Below are 18,684 nucleotides of genomic sequence, written 5' to 3'. Positions count from 1 at the left end.
CTCTACTCTGCATTACAGGCATGTGCTGTATGTTTATGCTTTAACGAGTTCTGAAACATGTATTGCCTAAATAGAAAATGATTCAATGGACTTGGAATATGTGGCTACAGAAAGTCAGTTGCAGCTAGTTACTTTACTCTGTGTCAGGCCAGTCCTTGGACACTACTGTACAGAAGCAGAAAAGCTTAAACCTCGTGGCTCACTGTTATTAGGCTATTGAATCCTGTTCCTCAGCCATATTAAACTACGTTTGGGGCATTTGAGTTTGAGCCCTATTTCATACAGATCTCTGAGTCTCCCTCTGCTCTGTATTTCTGGTGTTTGTAGTATCTTATAAAGAATTCTGTGCCTTCAAAGGGCAGAATCTGAGTCTGAAGTGTGTCACAAACTGACCCAAAGTATTTTGTTTGAAGTCAGTTCAACATTAAAGAGCAACTTCCTGTGGTGCCACATTTCCTCATGTCATGACTGCTATAGGGTGGGCAGCAGATAACCCCTCTGGGCCTGTCCACATGTCCCATGATGCACCCACAATCATATGAATCCCATGATGCACCACACGGCTCAGTCAGAGCGAAGACTGTGTTGCATCATGGGAGAGGTAATCCAGCCAGGGAGCCTGGCCGATAGGGGAGAATGGGTGGATGACATTGCCAAAACTAGAACTCCCAGCAGGCAATGCATCGCCACACAGAAACTTTAATGTTGAACTGATTTTAAACAAAAAGTTGTGTGTCAGTTTAATAAACCAAAATATTTTTATTTGGTTCATAATGGCCTGATGGGAAATCTTTCATTTCAGTTCTCCCAGTGGAAAAATCAAAAGATTTAGAGCATTTTTATTTTGTGAAAGCTGCATTTTACATCCAAAAAAGTCATTGTGATGGAAAGTTCCTGAGCCGCTGTAGTGGTTACTAAGGCCAGCACTGTTCTCTCTCAAGATCCTGGGCAAAAATAAACTTTGTTGTCGCTATAAATATACAAAGCCATTTCATTTATCCCTGCATACGTCCCTCTCCCCCACCTGTACCATGTATGAAAAATCAGTACCCTCAGGAGATCTGCCTGCCTTTCTTCTGTGCACTTCCAATGTTCATTCTCATCTTCTCTCAAGTTCTCTTTCCTTGTAGAACTCTCAGGAACATCTCCACTTGCATATCCCCACCCCTCAACTCACACACAAATCGAGCTGGAAACCGCTGAGTCTCATCCAAATGCACCTATTTTTCTCATTGGGTTGTTGGCAGCTCTGGAGGGTTTTTATCTGCATCGAGCAGGCTAGAAACACTCTGTTCTAAAAGTGCATTCAGTACTGGAGACTGAAGTCCTCTGTATACCACTGAATGGATGCAGCACCAGCAGCTGCACTGCAAGTTCCCCTGACCCTAGTAAATCCAGATTTACAGGAAGTTCAATCTAGGTGAGTTCAATCTCCCCCGCCCATTCCCTCGGCCTCTCTGAGAAGACAGTCAACAACACAGCCAGTTGTAATGTCTGTGTAACTCATTGGTTAGTGTGTGTAACATGTCCCCGCATCTGTGCCCTATCCATGGAGAATATGGTTCTGTTACAGCCCGGCTACAGGTCTGGTCTCATTAGCTCAAGCTGTAGAGGTTTGTGTTTATCACTTTCAAGGTCCCTCCTTCATCCCCCATGTGTCGGCCAAGATAAGTGCCTGTCAGTTCTGTTATATGCGTGACCACCTGTTAGCAACAAGGCAGAGATCGCCACGTTATTTCACATATCCTAGACATATGCCACATGATAAGCATTTAGCCTTGCTAACATGGAACTAATTCAAAACTCCTGACCAAGAACTAACAAGGGGGGAGGGATAGTTCAGTGAGGAGGGAGAGATAGCTCAGTGGTTTGAGCATTGACCTGCTAAACCCAGGGTTGTGAGTTCAATCCTTGAGGGGGCCATTTAGGGATCTGGGGCAACAACTGGGGATTGGTCCTGCTTTGACCACGGGGTTGGACTAGATGACCTCCTGAGGTCCCTTCCAACCCTGATTTTCTATGACTCCATATCCCATTAAACCATCCCCTTAATCATCCAGTCCCGTCCCACCCCTCCCAAGGCAGATATTTTAAATCTCTAGAGAGCTGCTATGAAAGGCCCCTGGCAGCCACTAGGAGCGACTCCCAACGATGACTCAAGAGGAGCAGTGAGTATCTCTCTGTCTGTGTTTCCTCCATCAGGGCAGCTAATTGAGTGAGCATTAACAGTCACTGAGCTCAATGCAACACATCCCACTGTAACACCGCTCCCAAAAGTACCAGTGAAATCCTCACTCAGAGGTTAGGCAATGGGAAGCGGCCAGCTATGTCTAACCCCTCAGCATCTCTTGCCCTCTTTCCCCTGCCATTCCTACCTCCTCGAAATAAATAGATAATAAAACCCCAGGATTCCCCGTGGAGTGCTCTTGGACAGTCATATAACTGTGGCTCCCCAAGAGGTAAAGCTTTGCACCATCCCTGCTAATAAAGGGAGGGGGGGATAGGGTATAATGAAAAAGACAAAGAGCCTGCTCACAGTTTGCAGAATCACAAGCCACGTGATTTTAACCCACCATACTTTTATCGTGCTAATTCACATGGCTCAGATCTCATCCTCTCCGTACTACTCCCTCCCCTTCCAGCAGGAGCCCTGCCTCTCTACTGCTCCCTTCCTCTCACAATAGAGGCGACCCCTCTACCCAGACTACTTAGCCAGGCCTCTTTCACCACCCCCTTCACACTGAGCACTGCAGTGTGCACCTATCTCCTTTGCAGTGACCTGGAGCTTCCCCTCAGGTCAGCTACCAACTTCATACCATTATTATTAATGGTGTTGATTTACGGAAGTGTCTTGGGATCAACCGCAAATGGGGCTCCAATTGTGCTAGGTGCTGTACACACAGAGAGAGTAGTACATAGTCCCTTCCCTTGAGAGCTTACAGTCTAAAACAACCAGCATGAAGCACAGTTCCATGCCACAGCCCTCAGGGACAACCTTCCCCGTGCTGTGTTGTGGCCTGAAGAGAGGCTGGGAACCACAAGCAGAAGGAGATTTTAAGTGCACAAGGCAGACAGGTGTGGACAGGGATGTCTTAGCAGCTGGAGCTCACCACTGGAAAGAGTCCTGATCCAACTACATCTCACAGTGACCAGAATCCCTCCCTCTTGATGGAAAAGCATCCTATGGTGGAACTAGCCAGTCACTAAGGAACGCTGCGGAATTATGTCCTACGGGACAGGTTCTACCACCATTATACACATTTAGTACTTTACTTTGCAGCTAGCCCCACTATCTTCAGTGGGATTGCTCACAGAGCAAGGTACTGCTCAGTCTGGAGAAAGGTGGTAGAACATAGCTCTTTATGAACAGGACTCCCAGAGTTAAATATAACCGTTAAATATAAGAGTGTTATTGTAAAGCAGAACTGGGCAAATCCCACATCCACATTCCCAAAGGTATTCACTCCAATTTAAAATTAATCTTCTTCAGCAGTGCTCACCCACCCGCTTTTGTTTCACTTGTGGCAAGTATCTGCACTACTGAGTTTCAGCCACAAAATGCTGATGAATAGCTAAATTTCAGACTCACAAGAGCAACTATTCACAGACAGTGAAATTTAAAGAGACTGGTCAATGAGCGAGACAGGGACAGAGGGGAAGGATGGTTAGCACACTGGCCTGGGACTCGGGAGACTCAGGTTCAATTTCCTGCCCTACCACAGACATCCCATGTGACCTTGAGTAAGTCACTCAGCTACTCTGTGCCTCAATTTCCTTTCTGTAAAACAGGGGTAATAACACTGCCCTCCCTCAGAGGCTCTGTGAAGATAAATACATTTAATCCATTAGGTTATGAGGAAATCAGATAGCCCAATAACCAGACCATATAAGTAGCTAAGACAGATATCACCTCACCATTCACAATTAGGACACGCATGCCTAATTACTCTGTGTCCACATCTCTGGTGCTGACGACAGAGCAACAAACAGAATACACATGACATATTTCATATGGGATGGGACACCCAAGGGGGATCCAGACCACCAAAACCCTTGCCCAGAGGCAAATATACAAGTCTGATGAGTATCTTGGACCAAACTGGTTTGGCCCACATCTGAACTCTCTCAGGACTGTGCATATACTTGTGAATTGTGTGCACCAGTGTAATGACAGATGAATTCAGTGCAACTCCTCATCTGCCAAATGAATCTGACAATAGCCTGATTTTTTGTTTTTTTAAGACTGATGCCCTAAGACCTGTCCTTCCTGGAGGGGACGAGGCTAATCATTTACCAAAAACAAAAAAAGTAGCTTTGTCCTGTTTATCTGCTACCTGTCCCTAAATTCATTGGCCTTCCTGAGAGAGAGAGTAACCGCCTTAGCAGCTTCCTCCAGGTCTCTTCCTACTTGTAATTGTCACTCATCCAATCAGGGAACAGAAACAATACTTTGTGACCAATCACAACTGCACATCAAGGCCCAAACATGTAGCATCAAATGCTGACTGTGAACTATTTGTGTTCAATTCAGAAAATAAAATAAAAATTGTTAAAAGATTAAAACAGTGACGAAATCTGAGGAAACTCAATCCAGTAATGACAGGTTTCAGAGTAGCAGCCGTGTTAGTCTGTATTCGCAAAAAGAAAAAGAGTACTTGTGGCACCTTAGAGACTAACCAATTTATTTGAGCATAAGCTTTCGTGAGCTACCACTCACTTCATTGGATGTAGCTCACAAAAGCTTATGCTCAAATAAATTGGTTAGTCTCTAAGGTGCCACAAGTCCTCCTTTTCTTTTTGCGAATCCAGTAATGGACTTTCCATGAGGGGAAAATTAAGCTGAATCAATCAAGTACATTATCTGAGGGAAATTACTATAGATAATAGGTACCTATATGGCCCCCATTACCATAGTATTTGAATGCCTCAGTCTTTTAATGTTTTTATTCTTGCAACAACCCTGTGAGATAGGGAAGTATTATTCCAATGCTACTTACCTCAAACATATTGTCAAATGTTGACCGTGTATAGACGTGGAGTCCAATCTCAAGCAGAATGAAGTTAATTTTTAATTATGTGAGGTTAGCCATAGCATTTTAAAAAACATTCTCCACTGGAATTAAATTCCTAATTATGTTCCAAATGTTAAATGCTTCATTATTTTATCCATTATTGAGAGTCTGATTTATCCTTGACATTCCTTAAATCATTTACCCATGCTTCCTTATCCACCCACTGACTACCCTTCTTCCCATAATTTTCTCTCTCTCTCACATACACACAGGCACACACACACACACTTTCCTCCTGTGATGGGGTGCTCCTCCCACACCAACACTGAAGGGGTTAAGGTGGCAGGAGAGGCCAATCAGCCATAGGCTGCACCAGCTGGGAAGCCAAGAAGCAATGATACTAATTGGAGCTCACCTGGAGAGAAACAGGTAGGGCTTCTAGCAGCATGTCTACACAGAAAAGAAAAACCCATAGCTTGCCCATGCCAGCCAACTCGGGCTCATGGGGCTTGGGCTGCGAGGCTCTTTCATTGCTGTGTAGATGTCTGGGCATGGGCTGGAGCCTGGATTCTCGACTCTCAGACCCTGCAGGGTGGGAGGGTGCCGGGGCTCAGGATCCAGGCCAAGCCCAGAAGTCTACACAGCAATTATCTGACATACCCTATAAAGCCTAGAAGTTGAGGAGAGAAGAGGGGTGCAGTGAGGAAGCCTGCAGTCACACCCCCTGATACGAGGGGGGAGAGTAAGAGCCTGTAGGAGTATAGGAAGCAGTCCAGGGAAGGAGCAGTAAGGGCTGAGAGAATAGACCTGAATGCTGGTTCAAGCGGTCCTGAACTGGAACCCGGTATAGGGTGTGGGCCTAGGTTCCCCTACAAGCCACTATGGGAATGGTGCAGTCAGCACAGTGGATATGGAGACTGCCCGAAACCATGTGGAGACAGACTCTGGTGAGAACCCTAGAGAGGGAGGACAACTGTGACTTGGACAGAGGACTAAGCAATGAAGGAGAGGCGCTGCAGCTCCCGACCAGTCCAGAGAGGGGCCGCAGAGTGAGTGACCACCAAATGGGGTGCTGATGGTGGGGAGCTAATTCCCTGGATGAGCCAAAATGAGGCACTGCTGAACAGTGAGTGGTAGACCTCCTTACACCTCCCCAGCTATTACGTGTCTTCTATCAAAATATTTCCCTCCACTGCTTTATGCTGTTTATTTTACCAACAGGAAACATATGCCCCGAGAATATCTCATCCACAGAGTCAATGTTCAAACTAGTCAAGAAAAAAAATAAAATTCCTGACATCCTCTTCATATGTTATTGACTAGCTGAAAACATCACCCTGCGCAGTTATATTTTCTGTTCCATTATAAACTAACTTCTCATCTGTTGCAGGACATCTCCATAAAGAGTCATCATGCATTGCCAAATGAGTGCAGAAGATTATCAAGAACAATTCATTTTTTACCCTGCTTTTTGTTTGTAATGCCTTTTCTTGGCAGATGTTATCTCTGCAGATGAATGGATGTTCTCAAATAACAAAATGGACATGGATTGATGGAAGAATTGATCTCCATTTGTTAATCTACTGCCAAAGCAGCAAGCACTCTAAGTAATTAAAGTGCTAAAAAAAAGTCTCTGATCTAGACATACTGTACGTTCAAGTTCCACAATACAGGGATAAAGGCCAATTTTTTCATTTGTGCTCCGTGACTGTCTGCAATGTATGTACCAAATAATTTTAACACCTTTGTATCCTTCTCAAAGTGGACTGTACTCTTACACAAAAGTACAAGTATTAGCTTCGAATAAACGTACAGGCCTACATTTTCAAAAGGGATTCATGCTTTTGGCTGTCCAGCTTGGGACCCCTTAAAGGGACCTCATTTTCAGAAACTGCTGAGTATCCACTCTATGAAAGTCAGACCCATTTAACCGTGTGTCAAGTTGGACACCCTACCACCGCGCCTCAGTGGGTCCCAGCTGAGAATGCCAAATTCAGGACAGGCTACTGAGAAATGGGGTAGACTCAACCCAAACTGGTGGTTATTCTATCATTAGATTATACCAAGCCAGTAACAAAAGTGAACTTCTGTATCACCACAATAGTTAATAAGAAGGCAAAATGCAGTCTCTTTAGGCATTCCAGCCCTTGGCTCATCACCCAGACACTAGACTTCATGATGAGTGGTTACTGAAAACCAATTTCATCATATATAGTGTCCATCTAATCCCAACAGATCAGCCACTTAGCCAGGTCAATACATAACTCAGATTTTACCCAATAATCATGCTGATGCCAATCCTTTAGTAACTAATACTAAAGGTTTAATATTGTGTTTTTAAAAAAAAGAATCATAAATTGTTCAGGAATCGTTTTCATACAAGGGATTGCAAAGTCCTTATATCAGGTTTGTTGCACAGATAGAATAAACTGCTAGCTTGCAAAGGTCTCTCTAGAATCACCCAAACAGACTGGGAATCATCAGTCCTTGTTTAGAGTGTCCTTGTTAGTAATTCAGTCCAGGGGAATGAAGACAAAATGGAGATGTTTCAGGGGTCTTTTATATCCTCTGCCATGTGCACGGAATTTCACTGTCCCAAACAAAGACCACAGCACCGGTTTGTGGAAAGTTACTGACCCAAGATGGAGTCCAGGGTCACATGAGCATATCACATGTCCTTACCAGTTGGTCAGAATCAAATCTAAAAACATCTTTCCACCTACTTACTTCCTCCACTTTCTGAAACAAAATATTGTCAACAATACATTCCAACAATTTACTGGAAATTTTGAGTTTTGCTGTTACTTTTCCAACAGATGTCTGGGTACTTAAAGCCCCCCATTATTACCAGGTCTTGTAGTTTTCATATTTCTGGCTTTTTGTTCTACAAATGCCTCCTCCACCACCTCTACCTAATTTGGTGGTACATAGTAGACCCCTACCGTGATGCCACCCCTATTTTTTACCCCTTTTATCTTTATCCAGGGACTGTCAGATGAAAATGTTTGGACATAATCTGAAAAAAGAAAACCCTGATATCTTTGGGGTTTAGCCAAACTTTCAGTGTTTACCAGGCATGAATTCAAAAGCCAGCTCACTGTACCAGCCCATAACACTAGCAATTGATCATTACAAGATGTTCTTCAAAGCACTTGACATTTAACTGGAAGGAGTTTTACCTGTTTTTTATTATAAAATAAAAGCTTGCTAAATAATATCACAGGAAGAGGGTTTCATGTTAAATTTATTATACTCAGGAATATGAGAGAGGCTTTGATCACTGTCAAGAAAGCTGATAAAACTTTCAGTTCAACAAAGAATAGCTGATCTACCGAGGACCTGCACCTTTGGGGAGAATTTCAGTTTAAATGAATAGACAGAATCTATACTAGGGATTGGCAACCTTTGGTACGCGGCCGGTCAGGGATATCCGCTGGCAGGCCAGGACGGTTTGTTTACTTTCAGCGTCTGCAGGTTCGGCCAATCGCAGCTCCCACTGGCCACGGTTCACCATTCCAGGCCAATGGGGGCTGCGGGAAGTGGCAGCCAGCACATCCCTCGGAACCGCAGCCAGTGGGAGCTGCAATCGGCCAATCCTGTGGACGCTGTAGGTAAACAAACAGTCCCAGCCCGCCAGCGGACCATCACACATGCCAAAGGTTGCCGATTCCTGATCTATACAATAAATAGGTGCTTCTAGGTGACCAGAATATCTGTGTACTTATTTATGAGCCAACATACGCTCGCTCAGAGGTTCCTATCTTTGGAGGCCCAAGTCTGAAAATGTTGGCCTACGATTATTTGTGCTTGAGCAATACTATTGAGAGTTATAAAAATCATTGAAAGTGTGAGATGCTTTTTCTTAAAACTAGCAATATTGTAACACCATTACATACATATTTTATTTTCAGGCGGTGTGTAAGAAGATGCACAGTAACTATCCTGAGCAAAGTCAAAGCTGCACTTGGTGCAGGAGCCAGGGTGGTGAAGGGAAAGGTGGTGCTATGCCCCAAACCATGCTGCGGTCTGCTCTACGCTATACTCGCTGGAGCAGTCACCTAAGGACCATTGCACTGGCTGTGGATTGCCAGAATGCAGTGTAGAATGACTCCATTCCCTCCATCCAGGAAAGACCAATGTGCCAGGGGTTTGAGTGAGTGGGGTAGAGGAGGCTCTACAGCTTTACACCACCCCCAGACTTCCCCTCCATCAGAGTCTCTTCAGCTGCCATAGTAGGAAAGCTCTCTACCCTATTTGTGACCTTAGAACGGTGCAAAGGGGCACAGGATCTGGCCGGCTGTTTTTCCTAACAGCTTAGCCTATATTTAAATGCTCCATTTGCTGCTGGTGGTTGTGCAGCTCTCTCCTGAGATATGTGCAGTATGTAACAATGTAACAACACATTCTGAACACAGATAACTTCACATGCCTCAATTAGTTAGCATCTGTGAAGTGCTTCGGAAAGGAAAAGTGCCAAATAACCGCTAAGCAGCATTATCCTGACATGCCAACTCCAGGAATAGCCTCAAATTCCACCACAATTGCTTACGTGGAGCACAGGTTCTCTCTGAAGCATTTCAGGGATATTTCATTACCAGCACTGCTCATTTAGTTACAATTGTCAGCCCTATTTCTCTTCTCGTTTAGAATAATTGCACTGACTGCTTGTGTTGGTGTCATGTTTCCAACTCGTTCCAGTTAAGCTTAATGTTTAAAAATGTTTCACTTCACTTTAAGTAACAATATGTTGCAGCACATAAACATGGATCATTTTATGAGCCTGCTGGTTTGGCAGCACCTCCCATCCCCCACACACACCGTGATCCCCAAATGGGAACACATACATTCTTGTAATTCTATCAGGGATCTCAAACTCAAATCACCACGAGTTGAGCTCCAGTACAGATGCCTCACTGTTTAACTTAAAAAGAAAAGGAGTACTTGTGGCACCTTAGAGACTAACCAATTTATTTGAGCGTGAGCTTCCGTGAGCTACAGCTCACTTCATCGGATGCATACTGTGGAAACTGCAGAAGACATTATATACACAGAGACCATGAAACAATACCTCCTCCCACCCCACTCTCCTGCTGGTAATAGCTTATCTAAAGTGATCATCAAGTTGGGCCATTTCCAGCATAAATCCAGGTTTTCTCACCCTCCGCCCCCCCCCACACAAACTCACTCTCCTGCTGGTAATAGCCCATCCAAAGTGACCACTCTCCCTACAATGACAGGTTTCAGAATAACAGCCCTGTTAGTCTGTATTCGCAAAAAGAAAAGGAGTACCTGTGGCACCTTAGAGACTAACCAATCTACTTGAGCATGAGCCTTCGCGAGCCACAGCTCACCTCATCGGATGCATCCGATGAAGTGAGCTGTAGCCCACGAAAGCTCATGCTCAAACGGGGTGAGAGAACCTGGATTTGTACAGGAAATGGCCCACCTTGATTATCATACACATTGTGAAGAGAGTGGTCACTTTGGATGAGCTATTACCAGCAGGAGAGTGAGTTTGTGTGTGTATGGGGGTGGGGGGGGTGAGAAAACCTGGATTTGTGCTGGAAATGGCCCACCTTGATTATCATGCACATTGTAGGGAGACAAAAAGAAAAGGAGTACTTGTGGCACCTTAGAGACTAACCAGTTTGTTTGGGCATGAGCTTTCGTGGGCTACAGCTCACTTCATCGGATGCATCCGATAAGGTGAGCTGTGGCTCGCGAAGGCTCATGCTCAAGTGGATTGGTTAGTCTCTAGGGTGCCACAGGTACTCCTTTTCTTTTTGCGAATACAGACTAACAGGGCTGTTACTCTGAAACCTGTCTTTGTAGGGAGAGTGGTCACTTTGGATGGGCTATTACCAGCAGGAGAGTGAGTTTGTGGGGGGGGGGGGCGGAGGGTGAGAAAACCTGGATTTATGCTGGAAATGGCCCAACCTGATGATCACTTTAGATAAGCTATTACCAGCCGGAGAGTGGGGTGGGAGGAGGTATTGTTTCATGGTCTCTGTGTATATAATGTCTTCTGCAGTTTCCACAGTATGCATCCGATGAAGTGAGCTGTAACTCACGAAAGTTCATGCTCAAATAAATTGGTTAGTCTCTAAGGTGCCAAAAGTACTCCTTTTCTTTTTGCGAATACATACTAACACGGCTGTTACTCTGAAAACTGTTTAACTTAGGCACCCAAATCTGAAAACATTTGTTTAGGGGCCTGCCTGAGCTTTTGAGATGCTGAACGCACATACCCAAATCACACAGGGCCTGATCCAAAGACCACTGAAGTCAATGGGTTTTGAATGGGGTCCTAGTGGTCTGATTACCAAAAGGAGCTAAGCCAGGGGTTCTCAAACTAGGGGTGGGGACCCCCCAGGGGGTCACAAGGTTATTACATGGGGGGTCGCGAGCTGCCAGCCTCCACCCCAAACCCCGCTTTTCCTCCAGCATATAATGGTGTAAAATATATAAAAATGTGTTTTTCATTTATAAGGGGAGGGTTGCACTCAGAGGCTTGCTACGTGAAAGGGGTCACCACTACAAACGTTTGAGAACCACTGAGCTAAGCACATGTAGTTTCCATTGGCCTAGGGAGTGCTCAGCAGCTTTGAAAAATCAGGCTACAGGGGCACTGGAAAGCCACTAGCACTCTCTCCAATATTAGTTTATTCAACTTGCATCATCACCCACAGGTACCTTTGGTGAGCTCACTAATGCATCCAACTCTCTTTACATTTGGGTTTTTAAATACCATGAATTTTATAAGGCACTCTAGTGGCTAACTTTTTATTAAAGATAAACAGAATTGTTAACCACTGCTTTTCTTCTTCTATTCTGTATGAGATCTTATATCATGTTCCTCAGCGTAGCGTCTGAGTGCCTTCCAGTAGTGCATTAAGCAACATAACTAATAGTGGTCACAAAATTTGTTCTGTCATCCTCTCCCCAGGGGGAGAAGCATGTGCAGTGGAGTGCTCTGGTTTGGTTTGGTTTGGTTTGTTTTACACACACACACACACACACAGAGCAATGTGTTTAGAATAGAGAAGGCAGGTCAAGAAGGCCTGGCGCTTGGAGTAGAAGGTGGTGAGATTTGTGATGGTCCTTAGTATTTGTGGGAGTTCATTCCACAATCTTGAACCAGTACCTGAGAAGGTTATGTCTCCTGCACAAAACAAGATTTACTCTTATGGTAGAAAGTTGCATTGTGCCAAGGGAGTGACATTGTCAACCGTAGTCTTCATCCCAGAGCTTTCGTTGATTTTTTTTTTTAAAGGTAACCTAGGTCCAAGCCAGTTGAGCACTTCTGAGATAAGGACCAAGACTTTGAACCTGATTCCATATTCTAAGGGCAGCCAGCATATGGAACAGAAAATGGGTCTGGTGTGGCTTAGAAGATGTGTCGCGGTGTTCTGTACCAGCTGGAATGTAAGTGCTGAAAGCTTTCTGCCCAAGTAGTTTACATTGCTGTAGTCCAGCCAAGAGGTGACAAAGGAATGAATAACTGAGGCCAGGTCATCATTTGCCAGGAAGGGATGGGATGTTTGTGTCCCATGCTGTGTGTTTTTATTAGTGATGGTGGTGGTGAAGAAATGCACCTTGCACGAAGAACACAAAGTGGCATGGTGTGTCCATGCCCTGGACCTCTAAGGGCAATCTTTTCCATATCCTGGCCTCATACCATTGAGGCCTCTGAAAATATTATTTGAGACCTTGAACTTGATTCTGTAGGGAGCTAGTGTGACAAGCAGAGGATAGGTCCAATGTGCTCAGGGTAGCCTATGTTTCTAAGGAGATGTGCTGCTGGATTCTGTGGCCCACTAGATCACACCACTGCAGTCCAGCTGGTAGGTAACACACATGCATTCTTGAGGCTAAATTATCTGCCAAGATGGGATACAATCTCCTTGAGAGTCATAGATGAATGCATTGCCTGTGGCTGATACTTGCCACAGTCACAGAGTATGCTGAACAGTATGGACCACTGGTCAGACCTGGCATGGCAGTTGTCATATTAATTATGCAAGGAGCCAGACTACAGCTTTGCATTGGCTCCTGATAAATGCCGCCACTCCCCGCCCCCCAAAAAAATAGAATGCTTCATCATAATGCTTCTCTTGGTTTCTCAGATGTTGGCCTTCAATTCTAGAAGTCAAGGGACTAATTGTGAGTTAATTCAATCATTTGCTCTGATTCATTCCTTTCATGTTCACTGTGTTTCAAAAATACATCAGAGTCAGAATTCCAGTATTATTAAGGCATCTGCTAACCTTTCCTATGAACTTTGTTTCCCCCTCAGTCACGCAGAGAGTTATTTATACTGTGGGTATGCCAGTATCAGGGGGGTTTTTAAGTATGGAAATCCATCAAATAGGTCTTAAAACAGTTCAAGAATAAAGGTGCAGAGGATTGCTTCTGACAGAACCAGACAAATCAATTAATTGATCTCTAGCAGACAGGGATAATTTTATTTCCTAGTCTATTAAAGATGATCAGAATTGGCTAGCTAATTTTACAAGAGAAATATCTGTCACCAGTCATTAAGCAGCACATGATGCAGAGAACTCGGAGGGAGAAACTAAAAACTGCTTTTCCTTCTAGAAATTGCATTACTTATTACTCATTACTCAGCCTTTAGAATTCCAGCATCAAACATCAGCATGAGTTTCTTGTTTCAACAAAAAGCATTTTTCTCCCCACAATAATATTTTCTACAAATCAATAATTGACCATTCATGTCTATAAATACTGACACTTACATTGGTGCCTTTGAGTAAGAGAACATTAGTATTGATGGCAAATATCTCTCCAAGAAAAAACAACTTGAAACATGTAACCTATTGATGACTGGTCCCCAGTACACAGGCCTGGAACACACAAAGAATTCTGATTGTTTTCTATTTAGACATTCTTGATCATCCAGGCCACTTAACGTAGTTTTGAATGTTAACTATTTATTTAGGGAACAGACAATTTCAATGAATTAATGGAATTTGATTATTAACAGATGCCTTTGGGCTTTTGTGGGGAAGACCTACCAGAAATCTCTTGTTGTGTCTTTTGGAAATTATTTTTATTTATTTAAGCTGTTGTTTCTAAAGCACTCACTGTTGGCCAAACTCTGCTCACATTGAAGTCAATGACTTTCAGAGGAGAGTTGGGCCAACACTGAGCCCTTTAGAAAACCATAAGAACAAAAGAACAGCCATACTGGGCCAGACAAATGGTTCATCTCGCCCAGTATCCTGTCTTCTAACAGCGACCAGTGCCAGATGCTTCAGCGGGAATGAACAGAACATGGCAATTATGGAGTGATCCATCTCCTGTCGTCCAGTCTGAGCTTCTGGACATGGATAGTTTAGGGATGCCCAGAGCATGGGGCTGTATCCCTGAACATCTTGGCTAATACCCACTGATGGACCTAACCTCCATGAATTTATCTGAGTCTTTTCTGATCCCACTCATACTTTTGGCCTTCATAGGATGCCTTGGCAACAAGTTCCAGAGATTGATTATGTCTTGTGTGAGCAAGTACTTCTTTATGTTTGTTTTAAACCTGCTGCCTATTAATATCATTGGGTGACCATGGGTTCTTGTGTTATGTGAAGGAGTAAACAATACTTCCTTATTCACTTTCTCCACACCACTCATGGTGTAATAGACCTCTATCATATCCTCCCCTTAGTTATCTCTTTTCTAAGATGAAAATTCCCAATCTTTTTAATCTCTCCTCACATGAAAGTTGTTCCATACCCCTAATCATTTTTCTTCCCTTCTCTGTAACCTTTCCAATTCCAGTGGTGACCACAACTGCACTCAGTATTAAAAGTGTGGGCGTACCATGGATTTATTTAGTGGCATTATATTTTCTGTCTTATTCCCTATCCCTTGCCTGATGGTTCCTAACATTCTGTTAGCTTTTTTCACTGCCACTGCATATGGATCAGATGTTTTCAGAAAACTATCCACAACGACTCCAATATCTCTTTCTTGAATGGTAACAGCTAATTTAAACTCCATTATTTTGTATGCATAGTTGGGATTATATTTTCCATTGTGCAACAGTTTGCACTTAACATTGACTTTCATTTGCCATTTTGTTGCCCAGTCGTCCAGTTTAGTGAGATCCCTTTGTAACTCTTTGCAATCAGCTTTTGACTTAACTAGCTTGAGAATTTTGTTTTGGCTGCAAACTTTGCCATCTCCCTCTTCACTCTCTTGTCCACATTAATTTATTAATACGTTACCACCTCAGAGTTATGAATGCCTCAGGAATGGAGGTAGTTCATAACTCTGAAATGTTTGGAACTGTGAACAAAATATTATGGTTGTTCTTTCAAAAGTTTACAGCTGAACATTGACTAAATACAGCTTTGATATTTTACTATGGAGAAGAAAAATGCTGCTTTTAACCATCTTAATTTAAATGAAACAATCACAGAAACTGTTTCCTTACCTTGTAAAATCTTTTTTTTACTTTATTTTTTAGTAGTTTACATTTAACACAGTCCTGTACTATATTTGCCCCCCACACACACTTTTTTTTGGGGGGGGGGAGGGTCTCTGCAGCTGCCTCATTGTGTACTTCTGGTTCTAAATGAGCTGTGTGGCTTACAGGTCAGTTTGTAACTCTGGTGTTAGTAAATCTGAGGTTCTACTGTATGTTGAATGGAACTGGTACCAGTACAGATCCATGGGGGACCCTGCTATCTACCTCTCTCCATTGTGAAAACTGACCATTTATTCTTATCCTTTGTTTCCTATCTTTTAACCAGCCACTGATCCATGAGAGGAACTTCCTCTTACCCCAGGACTGCTTATTTTGCTTAAGAGCCTTTGGTGTGGGACTTTGTCAAAGGCTTTCTGAAAGTCCACATACACTGTATCAACTGGGATTGCCCGTGTCCACGTTTGTGGACCCACTCAAAGAATTTTAATAGATTGGTGAGGCAAAAGTCGTGTTGAATTTTCCATAATATATGGTGTCCACCTACGTATCTGATAATTCTGTTCTTTGCTATAGTTTCAACCAACTTACCTGGTATTGAAGTTAGTGTTACTGGCCTGTAATTGCCAGGATTGCCTCTTGATCCTTTTTAAAAAATAAATAGGCATAACATTATCTACCCTCCAGTCATCTGGTACAGAGGCTGATTTAAGCGATAGGTTACATACCACAGTCAGTAGTTCTGCAATTTCATATTTGAGTTCCTTCAGAACTCTTAGGTGAATACAGTCTGGTCCTGGTGACTTATTACTTTTTAATTTATGAAGTTGTTCCCAGACGTCCTCTATTGACACCTCAATCTGGGACAGCACCTCAGATACTTCACCCAAAAAGAATGGCTGTGGGAAACTCCCTCACATCTTCTGCAGTGAAGACTGATGCAGAGAAGCTAAATGAATTCTTTGCATGAGCTCTGTGTTCCTTGAGTAACCCTTTAGCACCTTGATCGTCCAGTGGCCCCATGGATTGTTTGGCTCAATTCATGCTACTGATGTATTTAATTTTTTTTCTGTTTGCTTTTCTGTCTTCTGATAGTTGTTCTTGAAGTTCTTTTTTGGCCTGCCTAATTATACTTTTATACTTGACTTGCTAGAGCTTATGCTCCTTTCAATTTTCCTCACTAGGGTTTGACTTCCAGTTTTCAAATGATGTATTTTTGCTTCTAACTGCCTCTTTTACTCTGCTGTTTAACTATGGTGGGTTGTTTTTGGGTTTTTTTTGTCTTCTGTTTTTTTCCTTCAAGGTATAAATTTAGTCTGAGCCTCTATTATGGTGTTTTTAAATAGTTTCTATGTAGCTTGCATGCATTTCTCTCTTGTGCCTATTCTTTTTAATTTCCATTTAACTAGCTTCTTCATTCTGTGTGGTTCCCCTTTTTGAAGACAAATATTACTGTGGTGGATTTCTTTGGTGTTTTCCCCACTACAACTATGTTAAATTTAATTACATTATGGTCTCTATTACCTGGTGGTTCAGCTATATTCCCCTCACCTATCTTGTGCTCCACTTAGGACTAAATCAAGAATTACCACTCCCCTTGGGAGTTCCAGGTCTAGCTGCTCTACGAAGCAGTCATTAATGGTGTCTAGAAATTTATCTCTGCATAATATCCTGAGGGGATATGTACTGAGCCAACAGAGGGATAGTTAAAATCCCTCATTCTTGGGTTTTCTGTCTTCGTAGCGTCTCTAAACTTTGAGCATTTTACAATCATTGGCACCATACTGGTCAGACGGTGAGTAGTACATTCCTACTGTTATATTCTTAGTATTCAAGCATGGAATTTCTATCCATAGAGATTCTATGGTACAGTTTGATTTAATAAAGATTTTTCCTATATTTGACTGTCTGCTTTCTTTCGCATATAGTGCTACTCCCTCACTGGCACGACTGCTCTGTCATTCCTATATATTTTGTACCCCAGAATTACCATGTCCCATTGATTATCATCATTCCACCAGGTTTCTGTGATGCCTATTATATCATCATCATCTAATGCCAGGCTTTCAAGCTCACCTATCTTAGTATTTAGATGGCAGACAGAGCTAAAATGTGCAGAACCAGTAAACTCCTTGCAAATTAAACCATTTTGTGATCAAGTTGAACCAAGTCCCTTGATTAAAAGGCATGTGTGCTCTCTTCCTAATAGTTATATTTGGTATAGTCAAGGCTGTTTTCAAGAATAAGGGCTCTAAACATTGTTCTCTGGGCCATGAATAGGATGAAGAGATGCAGCTGCTCTAAGTTCCATGGAGCTAGGCTGAGGGAACTGGGGTTGTTTAGTCTGCAGAAGAGAAGAGTGAGGGGGGGATTTGATAGCAGCCTTCAACTACCTGAAGGGGGGTTCCAAAGAGGATGGAGCTGGGCTGTTCCCAGTGGTGGCAGATGACAGAACAAGGAGCAATGGTCTCAAGTTGCAGTGGGGGAGGCCGTAGCATAGCTGGGGGGGGGGGGGGGAGTGGGGCAGCGGCCACTCTCCCACTGAGCACAAGTGACACCTTTTTAATTCTTCAGCAGCATTTCGTGCTGCCGAAGACCCGGCGCGAGTGAAGGACCCACCGCCGAAGTGCTGCCGAAGACCTGGAGCGCCGCTGGCTGAGTACAAGTGGGTGGCACCTTTTTTTATGTCTGCTCCCCCGGTTCGCTCCACCTGGCTATGCCACTGGTAGAGGTCTAGGCTGGATAGTAGGAAACGCTATTTCAGTAGGAGGGTGGTAAAGCATTGGGAATGGGTTACCTAGGGAGGTGGTGGAATCTCCATCCTTAGAGGTTTTTAAGGCCCAGCTTGACAAAGCCCTGGCTGGGATGGTTTAGCTGGGGTTGGTCCTGCTTTGAGCAGGGGATTGGACTAGATGACCTCCTGAGGTCCCTTCCAACCCTAATAGTCTAGGATTCTACTCAACTGGTGCCTATCTCGTCCTCATTTCTCAGGAGTGCATAACTTGGCAGAAAAAAAAAGTGTATTCTTGGTTCAAATCTAAAATAGGTATCTATCCAAGAGTGATTTGTGTTTTAGTTTTAATCAACACCTACTGCTATAGATCATATGGCCTTCATGCTTCCTTGGCCCTTTCAGGGACTTCATGGGAACAATTTTTCATGGGTTCACTGAACATTTCATCATAGTAAGAAAAATTATATTCCATTTTCCAGTGGAGGCAGCTCTGA

The 18,684-nt window shown here is 43.4% G+C and overlaps 1 protein-coding gene across 1 annotated transcript in view; it reads right to left on the bottom strand.

The window, feature by feature from the left end:
• The window catches only part of FAM135B (family with sequence similarity 135 member B), a 334,802-nt gene that overhangs the window by 224,989 nt on the left and 91,129 nt on the right, over window positions 1–18,684 (bottom strand). The gene's annotated exons all lie outside the window — the stretch shown is intronic.

This window comes from Natator depressus, chromosome 2, assembly GCF_965152275.1.
Source record: "Natator depressus isolate rNatDep1 chromosome 2, rNatDep2.hap1, whole genome shotgun sequence".
Taxonomy (NCBI): Eukaryota; Metazoa; Chordata; order Testudines; family Cheloniidae; genus Natator; species Natator depressus.
This window is presented reverse-complemented; position numbering and strand designations above follow the sequence as displayed.